The sequence below is a fragment of the Bubalus kerabau genome, chromosome 4, assembly GCF_029407905.1.
Source record: "Bubalus kerabau isolate K-KA32 ecotype Philippines breed swamp buffalo chromosome 4, PCC_UOA_SB_1v2, whole genome shotgun sequence".
NCBI classification, from domain to species: Eukaryota; Metazoa; Chordata; class Mammalia; order Artiodactyla; family Bovidae; genus Bubalus; species Bubalus kerabau.
This window is the reverse complement of record NC_073627.1, coordinates 168625382-168648673: the sequence shown is the minus strand read 5'-3', so window position 1 is coordinate 168648673 and position 23292 is coordinate 168625382. Positions and strand designations below refer to the sequence as shown.

Below are 23292 nucleotides of genomic sequence, written 5' to 3'. Positions count from 1 at the left end.
ACTCCCAGGGAAGGTCAGAATCTTTTGTCATTTGACAGGTTAGAATTTCCTGCCGTAAACTGCCCTGCCTTTGCTGAACCTCTTTGCTTTACAGCATCTCTGGCGTTCGGGTTCCGTCTGCCATTTCTCAGCATGTCTTGTAGGTTCTTTCCCCCGGTGTCACAGTTGGCTGAGTGCCCAGCATTTCCTTCTAGAAGTTGTGAACTGGAGGGTGATATCCCCAGGGCCCTGTGCCACCCATGGGGTCATCTGGAGTGTCTTTGTTTCCCGGCACTGAGCTGGGTCCCAGGGGCAGCATCGCCCAGGGAAGCTGGCCCTGCCAGGGGGATGTGGACCGCCCGGTGCCTCGGGTGCCTGCAGGGTCAGCCTCCCTTGGCTCTGTGGTGCCCTTTCCATGCCCACTTCATGCCTGAACGCTCTTGTCATCTGTGTCATGTCTTATGTTTGTTCAAGGGGCTTGAGGTAGGCTTGGTAGCATCTCTCCTTTATCCTTCCAGCTTGCTGGCTCAGCTGTACCTTCTTTGAAATATGGATTTTTAAAACTGTGATAATACGTAAGTTGCATAAAATTGATCATTTTAACCATTTTTAGGTGTACACTTCAAAGTATGTGCACATTGTTATGCAAGATGACCGCTGTTCATCTCCAGAACATTTTCATCATCCCCAACTAAAGCCATGTCCAGTAAATTCGAACTCCCCATTCCTCCTTCCCCGTAGCCCCTGGCAGCCTCTAGTCCGCTTTCTGTCTCTAGGAATCTGACTCCTCCAGCTACCTCCCGTAAGTGGAGTCATACCGTCCTTGTCCTTTCGTGTCTGGCTTTTTTCACTTAGCATAATGTCTTCAAGGTCCATCCAGGTGGTAGCATAGGTCAGCTTTTTAAAGGCAGAATGATATTCCAGTGTGCACACATGCCACAGTTTGTTGACCCATTCATCCGAGTTACAGACTTTTCTTCGTGTCTGGGCCTTCCTAACTCTGCCCTGCCGTTCACCGATGGCGCTGCCATCAGAGACTTGGATGTCCTCCACCCACCCCTCGGGGTTTTGTCCTTGGCATCCTGGCTCCTCTCACCTGGGACTCTTCCTTTTCTTGCTAATCCTTCTCCAGGGTTGTCTGGTCTTTTGTCAGAGTTGCTCAGTGTTGGCAAGCCCTCTGTCCAGTCAGTCTTTAAATCTTTTAATGATGAAATACAAATACAAAAGAGTATCTGTAATATGACTGGTTTAAAAGAAAAGTCGGACACGACTGAGCGACTTCACTTTCACTTTTCACTTTCATATATTGGAGAAGGAAATGGCAACCCATTCCAGTGTTCTTGCCTGGAGAATCCCGGGGATGGGGGAGCCTTGTGGGCTGCCGTCTATGGGGTTGCACAGAGTCAGACATGACTGAAGTGACTTAGCAGCAGCAGCAGGGACTTCCCTGGTGGTCCAGTGGCTAAGACTCCACATTCCCAATGCAGGGGGCCCAGGTTCCATCCCGGGTCGGGAAACTAGATCCCACATGTCCTGCAGTGAAGATGGACAATCCCACGTGTCGCAACTAAGACCCGTGCTGCCAAATAAGTAAATAAATAAATACTAAAAAAATTAAGTAATGTAACAAACACCCTTGTACCTTCCACCCAGCATAAGAACAAAGAGCCTCACCTGTGCTGTTAATCTCCCACCCACGTTCCTCCCTAATTGCCTTCCCTTCCCCCACCCCTGAAATTTATCTCATTCCTTTTTTGATGGGTTTGCCTCATGTGTGTGTTTCCCTAAAAGATAGACTGTTGGTCCTGCATGTTTGTGAACTTTATAGTATATGGATTTTTCACTCAATATTGTGTCTGTGAGGTTTATCCATATTGATGAGATGGCTGGACTTCTTGCCGTGCTGCATGAATATACCCGAATATATTTATCCTTTGTCGGTGGACATTTGGGATGTTTTCAGTTTGGAGCTATTAGGGGAAAAAATGGCACTTTGAACCTCCTGAAATTGGTCTCCTGGTGCACGTTTGCAAGCCAGCGTCTCTCCTGGGTATGTACCCGTCTCTGGGAGGGCGGCAGGCAGGGCCTTTTAAGATCATATGAAATTGTTTTCCAGAGTCCCTGCAGTACATAAAAGCGTCTGCTAATCCATTCTTCAGCCCTGGCCGTTGGGCAGCTTTTCTGTTTTATTTTACCAGTCTTGCAGGAGTTAGTGGGAACTCACTGTAGTCTTCACTTTTTCCCAGTTGTTGATGGGTTGAGGATCTTTGCCTGTGTTTATGGACCATGAATGTATTTCCTCCTGGTATGCTGTGTTCTATGATGTTTGCCTGGTTTTTAGTTGGGTTATATTTTTCTCATCGTGTTCGGCTCCTTACTCTGCTGGCCTTGATGAGGTTGTCTCCCATACCCACTTCCTCTTCCGAGCTCACCTCAGTGGAACAAGGGAGAATACGTCCATGTAAGTCCCCCTTGCCTTTCCTCCCTAAGTGGAAATGAACGTTCCATCTTCCATTTCACTGTGAATTAGCTGAAGTCTGTTGCTGCTGGTGAGCAGTTGTGGGATGTGTAGTCTTCATTCAATTCTGCCTACTTTCCTTCCAGTTTGTATTAATTGAAATTTTAAGTGCAGTCAAAAGCAGAGAGAGCCCCAAGTACCCATCATATACCGAACATAACCTAAGTACCCATTGTTAAACTTCATCACTTATTAATGTGGCCCCTCTCTTTTCACTTGTATTCTTATACTGTTCTTCCTGATTCTTTTTAAAAAAATTCCAAAACAAAATCCCAGTTATCTAAAAGATAAGGGCTGTGTTTTCTAAAAAATATTCACAATAGTATCACAACACCTAAAAATAATTAATAGTTGTCTTTTAGTCTCAGATATATAGTCAGTGTCCAGATTGTCTTATTTGGTCGTCACACCAAGGTCCTTTGAGTGTGTTTGGTTGATTGTCTATCTAAAGCTCTTTAAGAATTTTTTGAAATGTTATTTTCTCTTGCTTTATTGAGGCATAATTGACAAATAAAAATGCTATTTATTTGAGATGTAAAGCATGTTGATTTGATATACATCTGCATTGTGAAATGGTTACTGCACATCGAGGTAATTAACATATCCATCACTTCTCTGGTCACCATTTGTGTGTGTATCTTGGCAGATTTCAGGTATACTCTACATTATAATTAACTATTGCATCATGACGCTGTCATTTAGATCCCAGAACTTATTTATTTTGTAACTGAAAGTTTGTGTTCTTTGACCAACATCTTCTCCTTTTTCTCTGCCCCACGATTTAGCTAAAGCTCTTAATCTGGAGTTTTCCCTTCTCCCCTCCTTTCTTCCCCATTTGTTGAAGGAGTGAGCCATCTGTCTTAAGAGTTTCCCACTGTGGATTTCCTCGATGGCATCCTCAACATTTGGTTCCCCAGAGGTACAGTTGATACAAGCATCACTTAAAGCATCTGACTCAGCACACAGAAAACAATGAGGCAAGTTCCTTGTCCTTGAGAAGCTTGAGTGGAGACAAGTCATTACACCTGGTGTGAAAAGTGCCCCGGGGAAATTCAAATAAGCTTAAAGAAAGGGCTAAGGTGGGAGCACTGGGAGGGGAAAGATGGGCAACCAGAAAATTCCAGAAAGCTTTGAGTTCTGAGGACAGTGGAGAATAGCTTTTCTGGTGGCCAGTCAGCATATGCAAAGGCACTGAGGCTTGAGATAATACTTGCAGGATTCCTGCTCCTATTCAGCCCCTGCCTGTGAGCCTAGGTATCCTATCTTTCACTAGATGTTGCTTCTTTGAAAAGCTCCAGATTCCTCATCTTTGAGAAGTGTTCAGTAGATTTGATTAAAAGGGTATCTTTTTGTTCTGGTTCTTCATCAGCTCCATAATTGTAGTTTTGAATGTCTCCCCTGGTGGCTTAGACAGTAAAGAATCTGCCTGCAATGCAGGAGACCAGGGTTTGATCCCTGGTTGGGGAATATCCTCTGGAGAAGGGAATGGCAACCCACCACAGTATTCTTGCCTGGACAGAGGAGTCTGGTAGTTTACAGTCCATGGGGCTGCAAAGAGTCGGACACAAGTGAGTGACCAACACTTGACCTTGAGGTTGTCTTTTTCTGTATCTTACTCCTGTTTGGGTTCCTTTACATTCTACCGGAACATCTCCCCCCAACTGCCCCCCACCCCCACCCCGTGAGCTCACCCCGTGAGCCCTTTCTCTCCATCTCCTGGCCAGAGGTGCCTGCAGACATTTTTAGGAGTACAGTCAATGAACTTGAACACTGCAGAGAGAAAGGAGGTGGAACAGATGGCAGGGCAGTGGGAACCACTCGGTTTTACTCCTAAAGAAACACTTGAAAGCCACGTGGTCCAGAGCGTCATTCTGGGGTGGCAGGTCTTTGCCTTGGAGCAAGCCTGCTGCTCCACAGCCAGAGGCTGCTCACCTGTGGCAAATGAGCAGTAATTAGCATGTAATAAGAGCAGTTTCCTGCATGCACCTCCTGGCTCCTCCTCTCAGTGGCCCAGTGACAGTGGTAGACCTCTTCGCCTCTCCGAGGTCCCGCTTCCTGTTCCCAGACTAACCTGTGGTTCTCCCCAGGGCCCAGAAGAAACTGCCTGCTCTGACATCTGCCTGTGAAACAGCCATGGGCTTCATCCAGGAAAGCCCGATACACTGTAAAGGTGCTTGAGGGTTAGTTATTAACCCACAGCACTCCCTGGCAGCCCATTCCAGTCCTTTGATGGCTCCTGTTTGCTGGGGCCCAGGGCACAAGCCACCTGCCCAGTGAGCTGCAGTCTGTATTGGGTGGCAGTGACAGCGGGGGTCAGAGTCCAGGGAGGGGCCCAGCTGGCTGGAGACTGGCTCCTGTCCCTGCACACAGGCTGGAGTGGCAGATCCCAGGGGAACTGGGGGGAAGGAGCTAAGAGGAGGGGATCTGTATGTGGGATGTTTCAGTGGGAGCCAGGCAGTCCAAGGTCAGAAACATTTATTCGGGATGCTTCAGTATTCTACATAGGACTGACTGACTTTGAAGTCCAGAAGCATTTAGCTTTGTTCTCAAAGCTATGGCGATAGCTCCTGTTCATTAAAAAGACTTCTGCAGAAAAATGCAAAAATTATGTGCTGTCTTCAGAAAAGAAAAGAAGCATTGCGTGTACTTGGATTACTGTTATGTGTCATTTATCTTATTAACTCACTTCACAGGACGAGCACTGCCACACAGATGAGTTTTCGAGAGAGCTGAAGTTCATTCTGTTTACTGACGAGCTCTGCTTTATGCCATCTGTTTCATGTATTCGTTAAAAACCCCAGTAAAAAATGATACCGGTGATCTTATTTACAAAGCAGAATGAGACTCTTAAACTTAGAAAACAAACTTATGAGTAAAGGTGGGGGAAGGGATAAACAGGAGGTTGGGGTTAACATATGCACAGTACTTTATATAAAATAGGTCATAAGCAAGGACCTACTGTATAACACAGGGAACTTCACTCAATATCTGTGATGACCTGTATGGGAAATAGAATCTGAAAAAGAATAGCTCTGCATATGTGTATAATGAAATCACTTTGCTGTACACCTGAAACTAACACAGTGTTGTAAATCAGCTATACTCCAGTACAAAATAAAAAATTTAAACACACACACACACAAAAAACCACAGCAAAACATGAGATCAAAATACAAAAGCAGAGAGAGATCAACTAGTGTGTGTAAGACCCCATGCAAGGAACATGAAATGATTGAAAATGTGGGCCCTGCTTCGAAGGAGCTCATTTGGGGTGGGAAGTGGAGTTGTAATTGATTCACAGTGCACATCTGGCCCCTCACGTTGCCTTGGTAGCCCCGGGTCAGTGTGCTAAGGATGTCAGGGTTAAAGGACCACCCCCCACTCCCCTCCCCGGCATCTGCGTGGTCTGGCTCCTCAGGTGGGCTGTGTACTGTGTTCCAGCCTTCATTCACCCTGTCACTGCTTACTTCCTGGAACCTGCTCCACCCGCAGCCTCTACCCCAGGAGGGCCCCAGTCAACAGTGGAATGCCACGTGCCGCTGTGTTTGAGGGGCTGTGTTCTCTGCACAGTCACGTCCCTTATGTTTGTGTAGAGTTTTAGGTTGAGATGAAGCTTTCGCCTTTTGTGGCTTATATTTAATCCTTGTAGCACCTCTGTGACAGAACTGTGGGCATTCCAGTTTTGTAGAAAGTTCAGCAGCAAGGTTTCTGCCCAACACCCTGCAGTAAGTGAGAGCACCGACTGTAAAACCCTTTCCAGACTTGGCGTTCCGGTCTCCCCAGTTCTTCCCCAAGGCTGCCACCCTCATGGTTCCCACCCTCACACTTTGTACCTTTGCTGTTCATTCCCTTTCTTCTTGGCTGATTCTTATCTCATAAGGGTCCAGTTGTCTCTCAGGACCCATTTCAGATGCCACCATGTCTGTGAAGCTTGTCCCGAACCCCCACTCTGCTTGTACCCTATAGTATTCCCGCTCATGTTTGCCTTGTGGGGGACTTAGTACATCCCATGTCATGGTAGTGGTTCATGTAGTAATTTGAGTAATAATTGTAATTATATTACTTACAAAAACTAAGTAATAAATTGACTTATTGTTTTGCAAAAGTTTTTATTTTGGTGAAATGCAGATAAAGTGTTAACCATTCCATCACACTCACTCACAATGTTAGGCAGCCATTACCGCAGTCAAGCTCCAGAGCCTCGTCATGACCCCTGAACCTAAGTAAGCATTCATTCTCCTTTCTCCCCTCTTCCCAGCCTCTGGCAGCCACTAACGCGTTTCCTGTCTCTCTCTGGTTTTGCCAACTCTAGATATTTCATATAAATGGAGTCGTACAGAATGTGTGGCCGTTGGGGTCTGGCTTGCACATAGCATGTTTTCAAAGTAGACTGACCATGTGCATTATGATGTAAGTACTTCACATGGCTTAGCTCACTGATTTCTCACAACCCTATGAGTTAGGTAGTTCCTATTAACAGCCTCATTGTACAGTATAAGGAGATCGAGGCACAGAGAGGGTAAGCAGCATGCGAGAGCGTACACAGTGCATACATGGTTTTGGCGCCTCCGCTGTACTGCTAGTGTCTGCTCTGTCTGCTCTTGACCTTGATCTTCAGAGATTACATGTATAAGTTTCACCTATGAAGTTGAATTTGAAGGAGAAAAAGACAGAATTAATCTACAGTAAAAGAACAGCATATGATGTAGCTCCAGCAGCAGAAACCTCCAGAGATAACGCTTAAGGGCGGTAGGACAGAATTGGTTGTGGGGGGTGGATTCTGCAGTCAGAGTTCTTGGCTTAATTGGAGTGGTCGCTGTTGTTCAGTCATTAAGTCGTGTCCAACTCTTTGTGACGCCATGGACTGCAGCAACCCAGGCTTCCCTGTTCATCACCAACTCCCAGAGCCTGCTCAAATTCGTGTCCATCGAGTCGGTGATGCCTTCCAAACTTCTCATCCTCTGTTGTCTCCTTCTCCTGCCTTCAGTCTTTCCCAGCATCAGGATCTTTTCCAGTGAGTTAGTTCTTCACATCAGGTGGCCAAAGTATTGGAGCTTCAGCTTCAGCATCAGTCCTTCCAATGAATATTCAGGACAGATTTCCTTTAGGATGGACTGGTTGGATCTCCTTGCAGTCCAAGGGACTCTCAAGAGTCTTCTCCAACACCACAGTTCAGTTCTTCAGCATTCAACCTTCTTTGTGGTGCAACTTTCATATCCTTACATGGCTACTGGAAAAACCATAGCTTTGACTATATGAACCTTTGTTGGCAAAGTGATATCTGTGCTTTTTAATACACTATCTGGATTTGTCATAGCTTTCCTTTCAAGGAACAAGTGTCTTTTTGATTTCATGGCTGCAGTCACCATCTACATTGATTTTGGAGCCCAAGAAAATAAAATCTGTCAGTTTCCATCTATTTGCCATGAAGTGATGGGACTAGGTGCCATGATCTTCTTTTTCTGAATGTTGAGTTTTAAGCCAGCCTTTTCACTCTCCTCTTTCACCTTCATCAAGAGGCTCTTTAGTTCCTCTTCACTTTCTGCCATTAGAGTGGTATCATCTACATATCTGAAATTTTTGATGTTTCTCCCGGAAATCTTGATTTCAGTTTGTAATTCATCCAACCTGGCATTTTACATTGGAGTGGTCAGTTTTGTTACGGATTTCTCACTAGTGTCAGAAGTCCAGTAGAGGATTATATGTCTAGTATCAGAAACCAGCTGATATCCCAGGATCACAGAAATGTTGAGGAATGAGTATCAAGAACTCCTGAAAGGTAGAGGGGATTGAAGCTAAAAGATTTCTTACAAAAGTGGAGCATTCAGTTCAGTCGCTCAGTCATGTTCAACTCTTTGCGACCTCATGGAATGCAGCCCTCCAGGCTTCCCTGTTCATCACCAACTCCCAGAGCTTACTCAAATTCATGTCCATCAAGTTGGTGATGCCATCCAACCATCTCATCCTCTGTCATCCCCTTCTCCTGCCTTCAATCTTTCCCAGCATCAGGGTCTTTTCCAGTGAGTCAGTTCTTCTCATCAGGTGGCCAAAGTATTGGAGCTTCAGCATCAGTCCTTCCAATGAATATTCAGCACTGATTTCCTTTAGGATTGACTGGTTTGATCTCCTTGCAGTCCAAGGGACTCTCAAGAGTCTTCTCCAGCACCACAGTTCAAAAGCATCAATTCTTCGGTGCTCAGCTTTCTTTATAGTACAACTCTCACATCCATACATGACCACTGGAAAAACCATAGCTTTGACTAGATGGACCTTTGTTGGCAAAGTAATGTGTCTGCTTTTTAATATGCTGTCTAGATTGGTCATAACTTTTCTTCCAAAGGGGAGCTTACTCAGTGCCAGACATGGTTCTGAGCACTTCGTATATACGTCCACAGTTAATTCTCACAAAAACTTCGTCAGGTAGCCAGTGCCCTATTGCACAGATGAAGAAACATGTGCAGAACGGTTTAATGCCCCACCTGTGGCCTTGCCACTAGAGTGTGGTGGGCCTGGCAAGTGTGGCTCTAGCGTCCATCATCTGCATCTTTGTTTTTTTAATCTTAATTTTCTGTGTTTGGCTATAACATACCTTTCCTGAAACACTGAGAACAAAGTAGCCTAGTTGGTTAACTAGGAAGCAAAAAAGGGAAAAATAATGAAAATACGGGTTTTATAAAAAAGAAATATTATCTTGTCATACCAACTCCATACTTTAAAGCATGCTGTTTGTTTTAGAATTTTTAGGAATTATCAATTAAAAAATACCAAATAAAAGTCATATCATCCCTGCAATAATACATCATCACTACATTTACATTTTGGTGGTATCCCTCCACCTTTTTGCTGCTGCTGCTAAGTTGCTTCAGTCGTGTCCGACTCTGTGTGACCCCATAGACTGCAGCCCACCAGGTTCCCCCATCCCTGGGATTCTCCAGGCAAGAACACTGGAGTGGGTTGCCAGTTCCTTCTCCAATGCATGAAAGTGAAAAGTGAAAGTGAAGTTGCTCAGTCGTGTCCGACTCTTCGCGACCCCATGGACTGCAGCCTACCAGGCTCCTCCGCCCATGGGGTTTTCCAGGCAAGAGTACTGGAGTGGGATGCCATTGCCTTCTCCCACCTTTTTGCTAATAATGGATAAAAAACAGTTTCTTTCTACAAAAATTCCATCACACTCCATATGCTTTTTTTTTTTTTTTTAATGGTGGAGTAAAATGTGTTCTTAATCATTACACTTTACTTCCTGTTATATTTGGAGAAAAACTTGGGACAATCTGGACCTCACCATGGGAAGGAAGGCAAAGTCTTATCTTTGCAGCCAGGGGAGCAGCTGGTCCCTGGTAGAGGAGGGTCTGAAATGACTATGGTGTGAGATAGCCTATTACTGGGGATTTATGGTTCATGATAGAGCCAAGGTTGGTCCCAGGTTCTGATACCGTGCTGAGAACACTGGGTCTTCAAGTGTGTGCCCAGCCATCATCTCACTTAATCCTCATCTGGTCCACACCGCTCAGCAGTGCGGTGCCGTCATCCCCATTTGGCGGAGGAGATGGCTGAGCCCAGCGAGTTGCATTTGCTCTTTTGACCTTTGGGAGCTCTGCCACCTCATTTGGCTTCTCAGATCACCTTAGTACCAGGCAGAATGACTTGGGCATATCATCAGAGCCAGACAGCTGAAGCCTTGTGGGGGTTCGCTGGAGGGAGAGGTCGATTTCCATCCGGGAGGGCTTCGGCGGATGTGGCTGCTGGGGTGATTTTGACTCTGGACGGAGGACTGACCAGCCTCACTGAGGAGGCCGTGAGGGAGACATGTCTGGGAAGCAGAATGCAGCTCAGCAGAGGATGAAGCAGAGTGATGAGAAGGGAGCTAGGACCACTGGATGCTTGGAGTTTGGCTCAGGCCTGGGTGAAGGTGGACAGTCATCAGGCTGTTAGCTGTATCTCGGGTCCGAACTAGCGTGGTACTGGGTGTGGACAGAGGGGCAGATGCAGTGGCGTTTGAGCACGTGGAACCCAGTGGCTTCGGTGGCTGGATCTAGGAGTAGGGTGGATGGGAAGCTGATCCGTAACGATCCCCCTCCCACCCCCTGTTTTGTGCGTAGCACGTTGGCAGGGTTGATAACCTAGGGGTGGAATGGTGATGCGGAGAGGCCCTGATACTGTGCTGCCTGGGTGTTTGGTTTGTTTGTTTGTTTTTTTAAGTTCACAAATGTAGTATTTATTTATTTATTTTTGCATTTTATTTCTTTAAGAGGACCTCCAAATGGTATAAAAACTTCCAGGTGCCATAAAGCCTGGATTCACTCCTGGCTGTGTTTTAGTCGAGGCCGGTGTGAGGGCCCAGTGGGATCAGACACCTGGAAAGGAGTGTGGTAAGGCTTTCAACACAGCTCACATCCACCGGGCCAACTGGGAGGCCGAGACAGAGAGACGCCGATGGTGCCTGCTGTAGACTTGTGGAAAGTTGTTCCCGGCCAGGCTCTGGGCTGTGTCAGCCTGCACAGTCCCCGAGCACGGGTGTTAGGACTCCTGCCACCATGGAACCCCTGAGAAAAAGAGGGCAGCCTGAGTTCGTCCCCTCTGCTCTGTTGCCTCCCAACCCTGGATGGCCTTGACATCTTCAAGGAAGAGGGAAGAATAAGAAACACGGGTGTTTATTGAGAGCCTGCTCTACGCACAGAACCATGCCGGGGCCAGGTAGATACAAGACTGAGTCAAGATTTCATCTTTCCTCAAGCAACTGCTCGTTTAGTGGGAAGATGCATCTTTGGGGTTTGCAGAGAACACTACAACTTTACCTGAATATTCACTGAAAAGGCTGAAACTGAAGCTCCAATACTTTGGCCACCTGATGTGAAGTGCCAACTCATTGGAAAAGACCCTGATGCTGGGAAAGATTGAGGGCAGGAGGAGATGGGGACGACAGAGGATGAGATGGCTGGATGGCATCACCGACTCGATGGGACATGAGTTTGAGTAAACTCTGAGAGATGGTAAAGGACAGGGAAGCCTGGTATGCTGCGGTCCATGGGGTTGCAAAGAGTCGGACACGACTGAGCAACTGAGCAACAAACCCACTTGTACCCAGTTTACTTGCTTAAGAAGGAAGAGCCAGGGCAAGAGACGGGAAAAAACAGGCCTCTTGCTTCTCAGAGGCCACCGCAGGTCAGAGCTGTGGGGTGGTGGTTGTCACACATGTTAGGTGCAGAAACCAGTATCTGGACACGGACCCAGGCAAGAAAGCAGGATTTGAGTAATTCATTGGCAATCACAGCTCTGAATCCCATTGCAGGTTATCTTTATCTCAAATGTTTATCTCAGAGCTTTATAGTTTATCCACATAAGATAGCATGAGAAAGGTGATAAAGACATCTCTATACAGCGTGGCCCAAAGTGAATTTTAAAACCTGTCTTTCTGTCTTCATAGGCATTATGCTGAGTGAAATAAGCCTTGTACAAGAGTACCTCTGGATGATTCCATTTCTCTGTCACTCCAGAACTGGCAAAAGTAATCTAGAGAAGAATCAGTTCAGAATGGGTGTTGCTTCCTAGGGAGTGGGGACGGCCAGGAATTGACCCGGGAGGGGCACCCAGGATCTGGGGAGATTAGAATGTGCGGAATGGTACAGGGGTGTGGCTTGCACAGATGTTTCCATCTGTCAATATGGAGCGGCTCAGATTTGCACATTTAGATGTAAGTAAATGTACCACCACCATCTGTGCAAAAAAAAATGTGAAAAAATTAATGGAAGGGGGAGAAAGGAGTACAGATGACACTGAATGTTGATCCTTGTTAAACCTGAGTGATGGGTGTTTACTGCCCTCTTCTGTTTACTTCACATGTTTTAATGCGTGCGTGCGTGTGTGCTGAGTCGCTTCAGTCATGTCCAACTCTTTGCGACCCCATGGACTGTAGGCCGCCAGACTCCTCTGTCCATGGAATTCTCCAGGCAAGAATACTGGAGTGGGTTGCCATGCCCTCCTTCAGGGGATCTTTCCTACTCAGGGATTGAACCTGCCTCTCTTATATCTTGGGCATTGGCAAGCAGGTTCTTTACCACTAACACCACCTGGGAAGCTCACATGTATTGATACTGATCCTGAGAAAGGGTTTTAAAAGTCGGGGCATGCTAGGTAATCTTTGTTGATTCCTCCCCCTTCCAGGAATCCGGCCCAGTTGGCGTCCTCTGGGGAAAATGCCAGTCTTGTGGGCGTGGGAGTTGGCCCCAGTCGCCCCGGTTGTGGGTCTCCAGGCACGCTCTCCTTCTGCCTTGTTGGTGGCTGTGAACTTTGGCTTCCTCCCCCTGGCACCTGCCATCTCCCCTGTCCTTTTGTCCCTTGTCCATTTACTCGGGAGAACAGACCCTCCCCTTCTGTGACTTTGACCTTCCCACTCCACCCACACTTGTGGCTTCTTATCTGGGACTCCTCCCTTGGCGAGTCCTCCTCAGCCGTGAGTGAATCCACAAAGCTGCGTTCACTTGGGCCTCATTTCCCTTCCACTGAGGGCTGTAAGATCCACTGGTGTGCCTTTGCTCAGCCATCAAGATCGTGGATTGGAGGTGCTCGGGCCCCATGTGGCTGTAGAGGAAGACAGGCCGTGCGCTTCCGCTTCCATTTGCATCTGGAACTGCAAGATAGGCACAGCCAGCCTGCAGCCCCTGTGGGAGGGAGGGAGAGTGGGATTGGGAAGACACGCTCGGGATGTCCAGGAGCTGGGAACAATTCTGTCTTTTGACCTGGGTGGTGGCTGCATAGTCATGGTCATTTCTGATCATTCCTAGCATTGTACACATGTGACCTGTGCAGTTTTGTCTGTGTGTGTCATGCTCCAATTAAAAAGTAGACTCAAGGTCTGTACAAGGCTTTAAAACACATTTCACGTAAAGGAATTTCGATTTTGTAGCTTTCTTGAGCAACTGGAAAGTCTGACAGCACGGTCTGAATCCTCAGAGAGCAGCAGTTGACTAGATCTGTGTGGTGACTGCCCCCAGTTCACTTGTGAGCACCATCCAGCAGGAACCTGCTGGAACGCTTGGCACCTGCATAGCCCCACACAGATTTTCCTCCTGCCCCTACAGTAACTGCCTAGGTCCCTGAGACGGTATAAGGGTTGGGGTTCAATGCCTGGTTTAGAGACAGTCTTGGAGAAAAATCTTTTGACACAAATTTGAGGTCTTCTTTTACGTGTGAAATCATTCTAGATGAATTAGTTCTGGTTGAACTAGGAGATGTTGGGGTTAGCTGTGACCAATCCATAGCAGTGAGAGATGATGAGGAGTTGCTGTATTTGTGTGTGTGTGTGTTTAGTCACTAAGTCATGTCTGATTGTGACCCCATGGACTCTAGCCCGCCAGGCTCCTCTGTCCATGGGATTCTCGAGGCAAGAATTCTGGATTGGATTGCCATGCCCTTCTCCAGGGGATCTGCCTGACCCAGGGATCGAACCCGAGTCTCGTACATTGCAGGTGGATTGTTTACCACTGAGCCACCAGGGAATCCCTCTGTATTTGTGCCTAGGTGTTTAGTTCTGTAGATAATTTCCTATTTTTGTCTTCTATTTTAAAGTAACATTCCATAATACTACATAGTACTAGTTCATACTTTTTTTTTTTTACCATGTTTGATATTCAGTATTTATTGCTTTTAAAAATGCATCTGTGATTGGAACATTTTTACTAGATCATGGGTAAGGAGAGGCTCACTTTCTGTGTGGTGAACTTGCAGCCAAGAGTCTTCTCACCACAGCTCACACTAATAATCTTGACAATGCCATCCCTGCAAATCCAGACCCAGGGAGTGCCCGTAGGCATCACACCCTCCTTTTCTTCTTCTGAATATGTCATTCTCTGCCTTCTTCTTCCAGGAGACTTTTTTAAGACTACTGACTCACCAAAGGAAAAAGAGAGAGAGAGAGAAGAATGAAAAATCAAAGGCCACCTGTAACAAGACAGCTTTATTTTATACCCTTCCATCAGGGACATAGATGACGGTGCCTCAGTTGTAGTTTTATGACCCTAACAGTCATGCTCACCAGAGACAAGGTTAAAAGTTTTATGTGCTTTTCCACTCATTAACCTGATTTGAAAATCTTCCACGCACACAGAGCTGAGTAAATTAAGCCCTGGAATTCTGTGCCTCAGCAGTTGGTGTGATCACTGAAAGTGCTAAAGTACTAGTCGCTCAGTTGTGTCCCACTCTTTGTGACCCCATGGCCTGTAGCACGCCAGGCTTCCCTGTCCCTCACCATCTTCTGGAGCTTGCTCAAGCCAGATTGAAAACTGGTCCTAACTTGAATCTCCCTGTACTATTCGGCTTGGGCTGCCGTAAGCAAAGTACCGTGGTCTCGGTGGCTTGAACAGTAGAAATTTATCTTTCCATAGTTGCAGAGGCTGGAAGCCCAAGCTTAAGGTGCCGGCAGAGTCAGGCCTGTCTCTGTGCCTTGTGGGTGGCCGCTCTCTTGCTGCCCCGTCTGCTCCTGTCTTCAGGTGGTCTTTTCTGTATCAGCCTTGGTGTCTGTGTGTGTGACCTCTGTTTATAAGGACACCAGTCAGATAGGATAGGGCACGTGCTAATGAACTCATTTTAACTTAATTACCTCTTCTCCAGTTACAGCCAGGTTGGGAAGCATTGCAGGGTTAAGGCTTCAGCATATGAATTGGGGGGGACATAGTTCATCTTCTAACACTCCCCAGTCACTCCGCCTCTGTAAAGCTCCTCTTCATGAGTTGATAGGCCATCTAGAATGAAGTCTGCCTCCACGGGCCTGCCTGTGGGTGAACCCTGGGGCCACGCCCAGTTAAATTCATCATTTCATTTCTTGCCATCCTTAAACATTCCTACCAGGTAAGACAGTTCTGACACCAGTCTCAGCCTAAGCTGAGGACCAGGGCTGGGACTCAGATCCCTGCCACGCTGATCCCAGAGTCCATGCTGTCAGCCACTGCATCATGGGGTGGTTGCAACACCCAGAACTTTCAGAGCTGTAAAGGGCTCCAAGGAGAGAAGGGGGGTGGTCGTTACAGGTCCCAGGAATTGAAGGATGCAAGGTAGCACCGACCTGCCTTACTCTGCAAATTTAGTCTCGTTCCTAAGTTGCAGGATCGGTGGGGGCAGTCGTCCACCCGAAATTAGTTCTTTCTGTTCATGTTTCTTGGCTGGGTTTCCTGGGAATTCATTGCATATTTATTTATGTGGAGTTATTTGCTTTTAGAATCACATGGATGGGGAATCTGCAATCTGGCTGCAAAAAGTGATTTGGCAATTTATTTTCAGGGCTGCCCTTCTTCCAGCAGCTTGTTTCAAACAACCTCTGGCACAAAGGCATCCATCATTTTAATTGCATGTTACTGTTTGGCCAGGCACAAATTTGTTTCATTTTCTTTCCCTTTCTCCTGTGGTTTCTTTCTTCTTTTTTTCTCCCCCACCCCCTTTTTTCTGATCCACCATTTTAAAAAGCCAAAAATATTTGCCCAAACCAGATACTTTTTATAGCCAACAAGCTTTTAACACTGAAATTTTTGGTATTGCCTATTTGATCTCTAACCTTTCCATAGCAGAAATGCTAGGCTGTTTTTTTTTGTTTCCTATTCAGGTAACATAATGCATTTGTCTCAAGACAGTTCTGAGAAAGAAAATTGTATTGGTCTCAGGGTCAGAAGGCTACTGTTCTATTCTTGGGTTTGCACTGGCTGCCTGGCAACATGACCTATGTCTGGCCTCATTTTTCCCCATCTGTAAAATGAGGAACTTGAATGTATTGATTTCTGAGCCGTCTCTGCGTCTTATTTGGTAACTTGGATGCCCAGTAGAGCCTGTGTGGGGGCCCTGGTCACTGTGGCCAGGCACCTTCAAACCCTCAACTTCTTTGCAGTTTGTGAAGTTTTCATTATGGAAAATTTCAAATATACAAGTGGAGACAATAGTATGATGAAACTGTCTTGTATACAGCACCCATATTTTGTTATTTCTCTGGAGTATCTTCAAGCAACTCCAAGACAACTTTGTGTCATTTAACCTGTTAATAGCTAAATGGGTGTCTCTCTTTCTACATGTCTACCATCTGTGATCACACTCAACAAAACGAACAGTGAGTCTTCAATGTCGTCTGATGCCGAGTCCTTGTTCCCTTTTCCTCCAGCATCTAAAACCTTTTTGTGGTCAGTGGTTGGCATATTTGAATCAGGAGCCAACTACAGACAACACATTGCATTTGGTAAATAATGTCTTTTAAGTCTCTTTGAATCCGTAGCCGTCTGCTCCCCCACCTACAGTGCAATTTATTGAGTCCTTAATACAGTGTTGGTGAATGTAGAGCAAGGCAGCTTCGGTCATTCCAGCCCTTGATTTTAATATCTTTTTCCTAAACAGTTAGGACCTTCAAAGAGTAGTTTTCAGGTTTGTTTACCTACCCCCCCCTTTTTTTTCAAGACTCAATATATTTATCATTCTAATTCCTTGTCTCCAAGCAGATGATGCCTGAGTTAACATCACAGTGTAAGGATTCCTAAGAAACAGTTTTTAAGGTTATGGAAAACTTTTTTGTATACTAAATCTTTTATGTACACACACATGCCATGCACACGTTATATCTGTGTATTGGCTTGGTTTTCTTTCTGATTATTTATTGCATAACAAATTCCCCCAGTGCTCAGTGATTTAAAGCATCACCGTTTATCATAGTTCATGGGTTCTGTTGGCCAAGAACCCACTGAGGTGGGGCCAGGCTGAGATGTTCTTTTGCTCCTCATGTCATGGACCAGGTCATACAGGAGGACTTAGTTGCAAGATTGGCTAGTGAGGGTGGTTCGCGGTGGCTGGGCTCACACGTCTGGCACCTTGGCAGGGATGGCTGGAGGCTGGATCTAGCTGGGACAGTTGACAGGAACATCTGTTCACAGCCTCTTCAGCGTGCCAGTCTTAGGGTCGCTGGATTTTTCACGTGGTGGTCGGCTCTTCCCACAGAGCAAGTGTCCCTAGAGAACTGTCACTCACCTTGGAAATGACAAAATATCACGAATACCATATTCTGTTTGGTTGTAGCAGTGCCAGGCTCTTCCAGATGCAGGGGAAAAGGAGAAAGACTTCCCAGCCCTGTTTGTAAGTGCCACCAGTTTAAAAAGATCAATGTAAAAATTAGCATGCTAGGTACTTGCCACCTGGGACCTTTCTAGTCCCCCATGTACTTGCTTCTCTTTTGATGTAAGATGGAGGGCACTAAGCTGGGAAGCACCTGCCTGAGAAGTCATTCAGGGCAGTCTCCTGCCCCTGATCCCATTCTCCAGAGCTTTGTGTGGATTCACTTGGGCCAAGAGCATTGTGACTGGTTCATGACTCACCTTGCTTAATAATAAAGGTGAGGAGAGTCTCCCAATCCAGAATTCTAAGAGTAATTTGTCCAGTGGACCTTGGTGTTAATGAGGTTGTCTGATATTTTTGTCCCTGTCAGTCAGGATCACACATTAAAATGTGCTTGATAGTGTGTGCTCAGTCGCTAAGTCATGTCTGACTCTTTGCGACTCCACGGGCTGTAGCCCACCAGGCCCCTCTGTCCATGGGATTCTCCAGGCAAGAACACTGGAGTGGGTTGCCATGCATTGCTCCAGGGGATCTTCATGACCCAGGGATCGAACCCTGTCTCCTGCATTGGCAGGTGGGTTCTTTACCATGAACCAGCAGGGAAGCCTGGGCTTGATAATTCAGTTTAGTCGCTTAGTCGTGTCCGACTCTTTGGGACCCCATGGACTGCAGCACGCCAGGCCTCCCTGTCTATCACCAACTCCCGGAGTTTACTCAAACTCATGTCCACTGAGTCCGTGATACCATCCAACCATTCTCTGTCATCCCCTTCTCCTCTCGCCTTCAGCATTTCCCAGCATGAGGGTGTTTTCAAATGAGTCAGCCCTTCGCATCAAGTGGCCAAAGTATTGGAGTTTCAGCTTCAACAACAGTCCTTCCAGTGAACATTCAGGACTAATTTCCTTTAGGATGCACTGGTTGGATCTCCTTGCAGTCCAAGGGACTCTCAAGAGTCCTGATAGTAGTTACTCAAGAGGCCTGATAGTAGTTACCCCCAAATTAAAGCATATTCAACCTGTGCTGTTTTAGGGTTTCTTACTGAGAGGGGGAGGAGTAATATTTGAAGTGTTGGGTGAAACAAGTTTTCAGGGCTGCCAGGATCAAGTAGCGTTAGTGCCCAGACTTTATTCAGCACTTAGGTGAGGGTCTGCCTTCAGCTACTGCTGAGTCACATGTGGTAGGCACGGTTGGAAGCAGCTGTAGGGAGGCAGAAACTGAGGCCATCAGAAGGTGTTAGGTATTCCATACTGATTGCAAGAAGGTTCATAGGATCATGGCTGTTGGGGCTATTTAATTCTCACAGCAGAAACAAATGAGAGCTTTGACTCTCAGCCCAAAGACGGCTTATCAGCCTGGAACAGAGGCTGATCCATAGGCAATAAGGGAGCACAAAGTCTCAGTGTTTTAGATTGATCGCTCCATCCCTGGAAGCCAGTGGGTGCTATGTGCGGGAACCGTTAAGCCTACCCTCTACCCGCCCAGAGCTCGTGTCCCATGTGGAGAGCCCTGCGCCCCTGGTTGGAAGAGGACCCCATTCACACTGTCTCCTTTCACTGACTCGCACACCAAAACAACACTTTCTTCTGAGACTGTTCTCACTTCCTTGTTGACCAAAATTAAGGGCAGTGGTATTGGTTGCTTCCTCCAATTTCTAAGAGATGGTTAGCCAGGCAGGTCAGGAAATTAGTAACACGTACTCTGTTTTACCAGAATTGAATTTCTAGGAGCCGCCCAGACTCTTGGTGTCCCTCACAGAAAGTGTCGTGGCTTCTGGGTTAGTGTTTGAGTGAATCAACTACTTTCCATTCTGCCCCAACTTCCCTTCCTCCAAACAGAATGGGAATTGCCCCCCACCTCCCACCAGGAGGTCTGCTGGTGTTTGACCGGGTGGCCGTGTCTCCCACCTGTAGCCAAGACCATGCATGAAGCATGCTTTCTGTAGCTGTGTGTTGAATTGGGCTTAAGAAATATTTCTTCTTTGCTGGCTGGACACGTTGCATGTGTTTGGAGCCAAACAGGTGAATGAGCCGACTGGAGAAGCAGTGGGATGAGATGGAAGGATCTCTGTCCTAGGAATCCAGAAGGCTGGGTTCTGATTCTTGGTCTGCCACTTGTGAGCAATAGGAACTTGGTCATGTTGATCTCTGTGAGCCTCAGGCTTTCTCTGAAAACTGGGGTCATGGAACCTTGGTAAACATGGAAGTCTTCTTCAACTGGGAGGTGGAATTTATAAGCTGGACAGCCTGGCCTTCAATCCAGCAGATTAGGGATCCTCTGCATTGTCTTTGCACCAATAGATTTCAGTTTTGAGTCACCAGATCTTGCTGAGGGCTGAGCTGCTATTTCTCACTCAGGGTGAAATTTCAAGGTAACTTGACTCAGTAATTTCAGATATTTGTGTTTACGACATCTTGGTGTAAACAGTGTATATTTCTTTGTGATGACTTAGTAGTGATGGCAGTAGGAACAGAGACCCCTGGCCCCTCTGTGTGCACGTGCAGGTAATAGAGAGCTACTTTCCTACTAAGGTTCAGAGAAAAGTAGCAAGTTATCTAGTTTGGGGGTGAGTATAGGAAGTAATAACTAACTATGAAATTAGCATTTCCTAGAGACAGTTGAAAGATGCCTTGAGGCAGGTACCTTCTGGGAACCAATGGCCAGGAAGACCACTGATGAGAACAGTTAGAGTTCTGAGAGCTGTTTAAACAAGGGGTAATTAAGAACTTGGAAAGGAAGGAGTTGATCTCTAAGAACTAACATGGGTTTGCCCAAAATCCCAAAGCCAGGCTAGCCTATTTTCCCTTAAATGGGATTACTAGATCATGTATTTGTTCAGTTCAGTTCAGTCACTCAGTCGTCTCTGACTCTGCGATCCCATGGACTGCAGCATGTCAGGTTTCCTGTCCATCACCAACTCCCGGAGCTTGCTCAAATTCATGTCCATCGAGTCAGTGATGCCATCCAACCATCTCATCCTCTGTCATCCCCTTCTCCTCCTGCCTTAAATCTTTCCCAGCATCAGGGTCTTTTCCAATGAGTCAGTTCTTTGTATCAGGTGGCCAAAGTATTGGAGTTTCAGCTTCAGCTTCATCCTTCCAAAGCATATCCCAGGGCTGATCTTCAGAATGGACTGCTTGGATCTCCTCTGCAGTCCAAGGACTCTCAAGAGTCTTCTCCAACACCACAGTTCAAAAGTCATCAATTCTTTGGCACTCAGCCTTCTTCACAGTCCAACTCTCACGTCCATGCATGACCACAGGAAAAACCATAACCTTGACTAGCCAGACCTTGTTGGCAAAGTAATGTCTCTGCTTTTGAATATGCTATCTAGGTTGGTCATAACTTTCCTTCCAAGGAGTAAGTGTCTTTTAATTTCATGGCTGCAGTCACCATCTGCAGTGATTTTGGAGCCCAAAATAATAGTCTGACACTGTTTTCACTGTTTCCCCATCTATTTCCCATGAAGTTATGGGACCAGATGCCATGATCTTTGTTTTCTGAATGTTGAGCTTTAAGCCAACTTTTTCACTCTCCACTCTCACTTTCATCAAGAGGCTTTTGAGTTCCTCTTCACTTTCTGCCATAAGGGTGGTGTCATCTGCATATCTGAGGTTATTGATATTTCTCCTGGCAATCCTGATTCCAGCTTTTGGAACCAGTCTGTTGTTCTGTGTCCAGTCCTAACTGTTGCTTCCTGACCTGCATACAGGTTTCTCAAGAGGCAGGTCAGGTGGTCTGGTATTTTCATCTCTTTCAGAACTTTCCACAGATTATTGTGATCCACGCAGTCAAAGGCTTTGGCGTAGTCAATAAAGCAGAAATAGTTGCTTTTCTGGAACTCTCTTGCTTTTTCCATGATTCAGCGGATGTTGACAATTTGATATCTGGTTCCTCTGCCTTTTCTAAAACCAGCTTGAACATCAGGAAGTTCACGGTTCACGTATTGCTGAAACCTGGCTTGGAGAACTTTGAGCATCACTTTACTAGCGTGTGAGATGAGTGTAATTATGTGGTAGTTTGAGCATTTTTTGGCATTGCCTTTCTTTGGGGTTGGAATGAAAATGGACCTTTTCCAGTCCTGTGGCCTCTGCTGAGCTTTCCACATTTGCTGGCATATTGAGTGCAGCACTTTCACAGCATCATCTTTCAGGATGAAATAGCTCAGCTGGAATTCCATCACCTCCATTAGCTTTGTTCGTAGTGATGCTTTCTAAGGCCCACTTGACTTCACATTCCAGGATGTCTGGTTCTAGGTCAGTGATCACACCATCATGATTATCTGGGTCATGAAGATCTTTTTTGTACAGTTCTATGTATTCTTGCCACCTCTTCTTAATATCTTCTGCTTCTGTTAGATCCATACCATTTCTGTCCTTTATCGAGCCCATCTTTGCATGAAATGTTCCCTTGGTATCTCTACTTTTCTTGAAGAGATCTCTAGTCTTTCCTATTCTGTTGTTTTCCTCTATTTCTTTGCATTGATCACTGAGGAAGGCTTTAAATAAAATAAAAGGTAAAACTAATATCAAAAGAATAAATGCCAAAATATTGTAAATGACAAAATCATCTTTCCAGAAACTTAGAGAAGAAAGCAAACATTTCATGCTGTCATGATCCTTGAAGCTTCTTTTGGAGGGAATTGAGTTGAGGTTTGAGATCAATGTTCTAGTGTACTAATTTAGGTTTATGGGTGAATAATTATGATGCTCAGAGCTGTTAAACTCCTTTTCCTTTTTTCCAAGACTATATGAAAGTAGTAGAACTTGGATTTCAATCAATACTGTGAGATCCAAAAGTACTTGATCTTTTAACCACTGCATTGTAATCATTCCTAAACCAGCCACTAGAATGAAGCATTGTGAAAGATGAGTACTTTCACAAACAGGACTAAGGAGAAATGTTGGTGCCATTTACAGATGATTTCTTAAAGACTGCAGACTGGGCTTGCTACAGAAAGATTTGAAGTAGTCGCAGAAGGACAGATAAAATTTAAATAGGAAAGGTGAATGTTGAAGGAACTTGTGGCCTCATGAATGTGTATTTTAAATTTTAAATGAAGCAGAAGGTATACATAGTGAAAGGAAGACAATAAGCTGGAAATGTACTCTGAGGCAGAATTCTACAGAGTTTAAAAGACAAAGAGGTTTGTACTTTAGCTAGTAAATTACAGATAATTGTGAAAAGCTTTGGAATAGGAGAAGGCAAGAAGAAAGTAGTACTCTTGAAGATTTATTTAAAATGTTGCTTAATGATCTAGAAATAAAAATAAAACAAGATAGTTTGATCAATTAAGACTTTAACAATGGTTAAAGTATAAACAGGGAGGCCTGGCATGCTGCGATTCAAGGGGTCAGATAGAGTCAGACACAACTGAGGGACTGAACTGAACTGAACTGAAAGTACAAACATAAGAACTTGAAACAAGGACCCTAAGAGAAGAAGAATATAGAAGACCATAACTAAAAAGAGTCCATCAAATTTTGTAATTGATGGGCCAAGGATTGGAGGTCAGGGATAACCAACAAAGAAAAAACTACAAGTACATGATAATAAATGACATAAGCAAGTGAATAGATAATTATTAATGATTTCATTGGAAGAAATATTTTGAGATGAGAAAAGTTTATTTAGCTTGATATATATTTGAATTTTATAATGATAATAGAAAATAATTTAAAAGCTATTTTATTTATTCAACAAATATTTTCTAAGTTTTAACA

At 45.5% G+C, this 23292-nt stretch overlaps 1 protein-coding gene across 3 annotated transcripts in view; it reads left to right on the top strand.

Annotated features, from left to right (window-relative positions):
- Positions 1-23292, top strand: part of EPB41L4B (erythrocyte membrane protein band 4.1 like 4B) — a 170608-nt gene that overhangs the window by 8866 nt on the left and 138450 nt on the right. The gene's annotated exons all lie outside the window — the stretch shown is intronic.